Raw genomic sequence first — 3,036 nt, forward strand, 5'->3', positions numbered from 1 at the left:
GCTAAGAAATACAGCAGGCTGTCCATACCAGAGGCCCTGGAGACTACCAAACAACGACTCACAGCCCTGGCCACTTGAAGTGGTACACCAGAGAAATAGAAGCACGGAGAATAAGAATACAGGATGTTCTCCACCGAACCATCCAAGGTCTACTCTCAGTGGGAGGGCAGTAACACGAGGGCCGACCCACCAAGGCTGGAGACTGAACGATACTGGAAAAACATATGGGAGAGGGAGGCATCACATAACACCAATGCCCAGTGGCTGGCAGACCTGAGAGCAGACCACAGCAACCTCCCTGAACAGGAACCAGTAACCATCGCAACGGCAGATATCCGAGAAAGGGTCTCAAACATGAAGAGCTGGACAGCACCGGGGCCTGACGTGATCCACACCTACTGGCTAAAGAAGCTAACTGCCCTCCATGAGCGCCTGGCAGCTCAAATGAACCAGCTACTAATGGATGGGACCCACCCAGAGTGGCTAACTGAAGGCAGGACAGTCCTGATCCTGAAGGACCCCCAAAAGGGAGCAGTCCCATCCAACTACCGTCCGATAACCTGCCTCTGCACAACATGGAAGCTCCTGTCGGGCATCATAGCGGCTAAGATGAGTAGGCACATGGCTCAATACATGAGCGGGGCCCAGAAAGGAATGGGTAAGGACACTAGGGGAGCAAAACACCAACTACTGGTGGATAAAGCGGTCGCTCGAGACTGTAAGACCAGGCAGACCAACCTGTGCACCGCCTGGATTGACTACAAGAAAGCCTACGACTCAATGCCTCACACATGGATCCTGGAATGCCTGGAACTGTACAACATCAATAGGACCCTAAGAACCTTCATAAGGAACTCGATGGGACTGTGGAAAACAACCCTAGTAGCCAACCTCAAGCCGATAGCACAAGTCTCCATCAAGTGCGGCATCTACCAAGGAGATGCTCTGTCCCCGCTGCTGTTCTGCATAGGCCTGAACCCCCTCAGCCAGATCATCACTAAGACTGGCTTCGGATATCGACTGCGAAATGGGGCAACCATCAGCCACCTCCTGTACATGGATGACATCAAGCTGTATGCCAGGACTGAGCGAGACATCGACTCACTGATCCACACCACCAGGATATACAGCAACGACACTGGAATGTCATTCGGACTGGACAAGTGTGGTCGAATGATAACAAAGAGAGGGAAGGTTGTCAGGACTGAAGGAGTTGAACTCCCAGAAGGCAGCATAGCGGATGTTGAGGGCAGCTACAAGTACCTTGGAATCCCACAGGCAAATGGGAACCAGGAAGAAGCCGCAAGGAAAGCAGCCACAGCCAAATACCTACAGAGAGTAAGGCAAGTCCTAAGAAGTCAGCTAAATGGGAAAAACAAGGTCCAAGCCATCAACACCTACGCCCTGCCGGTCATCAGATACCCCGCTGGCATAATAAGCTGGCCAAAAGAGGACATAGAAGCCACTGATGTCAAGACAAGGAAGCTCTTCACAATGCATGGAGGACTTCACCCCAAATCCAGCATCCTGAGACTGTACGCTAAGAGGAAGGAAGGAGGCCGGGGACTGGTGAGCGTCAGAACCACCATCCAAGATGAAACAACCAAGATCCATGAGTACATCAGGAAGATGGCCCCAAGCGATGGAATACTTAGTGAATATCTCAGGCAACAGAAGCCCGATGCAGAGGAAGAAGAGCAAGAACCATCATGGCAGGACAAACCCCTGCACGGCATGTACCACTGACAGATACAAGAAGTGGCTGATATCGAAAAGTCCTACCGGTGGCTGGAAAAAGCTGGACTGAAAGACAGCACAGAGGCACTGATCGTAGCAGCACAAGAACAGGCCCTGAGCACAAGATCGATAGAGGCCGGGGTCTACCACACCAGGCAGGACCCCAGGTGCAGGCTGTGCAAAGATGCCCCTGAGACAATCCAGCACATAACAGCAGGTTGTAAGATGCTAGCAGGCAGAGCGTACATGGAACGCCATAACCAAGTGGCCGGCATATTGTACAGGAACATCTGTGCCGAGTATGGACTGGAGGTCCCAAGGTCAAAATGGGACACGCCTCCAAAGGTGGTGGAGAATGACCGAGCTAAGATCCTGTGGGACTTCCAGATACAGACCGACAAACAGGTGATGGCTAACCAACCGGACATAGTAGTGGTGGACAAACAGCAGAAGAAAGCCGTAGTGGTAGATGTAGCGATCCCAAGTGACAGCAACATCAGAAAGAAGGAACATGAGAAGCTGGAGAAATACCAAGGGCTTAAAGAAGAGCTAGAAAAGATGTGGAAGGTGAAGGCAACAGTGGTCCCCGTGGTAATCGGCACCCTCGGGGCTGTGACCCCCAAACTGGGAGAGTGGCTCCAACAGATCCCAGGAACAACATCAGAGATCTCAGTCCAGAAGAGCGCAGTGCTAGGAACAGCTAAGATACTGCGAAGAACCCTCAAACTCCCAGGCCTCTGGTAGAGGACCGGAGATTGAGGAAGACACACCACCCATAGGGGTGAGATGGGAATTTTTTATATATATATATATATATATAGCCTGTGATTCCTCCAGTTAAAATGGGATTGTGGTGATGAGTTACATTTCTGAGGTGCACAGTGTGAATATCATATTCCACACATCTCTTTATTTATTTGAATTAGCCATTACAGAAGCTGAGTAGAAACATATTATCAACTAATTGGTGTTTTTCAATTTCAATAGAAATACTGTAGCTGAAAACTGAAAAATATGTAGAAAGATTTCTGTAGAAGTGGAACCTTTCCCAAGATAATGTCCACTGACGTTGCAAGGTACAGAAACATGCTTCCACAGTTTTAGCAGTCCTTCTTTTATTCAGTTTAGAATATCCTGGCACACTACAAAAAAACTTTATCCACACCTAAGGGGAAATTCAGGTAGTCTTGTAGTGAAAGTAACATGTAGTCAGTAGTAAGTATAGTAACAGTCCAGCTCATGTTGGTCAGTCATCTTCCATTGGCTAAGGTGTTGTAGAGCCTGATGGCAGTGGGGATG

This window comes from Mastacembelus armatus, chromosome 17 (genome assembly GCF_900324485.2).
Source record: "Mastacembelus armatus chromosome 17, fMasArm1.2, whole genome shotgun sequence".
Classification (NCBI taxonomy): Eukaryota; Metazoa; Chordata; class Actinopteri; order Synbranchiformes; family Mastacembelidae; genus Mastacembelus; species Mastacembelus armatus.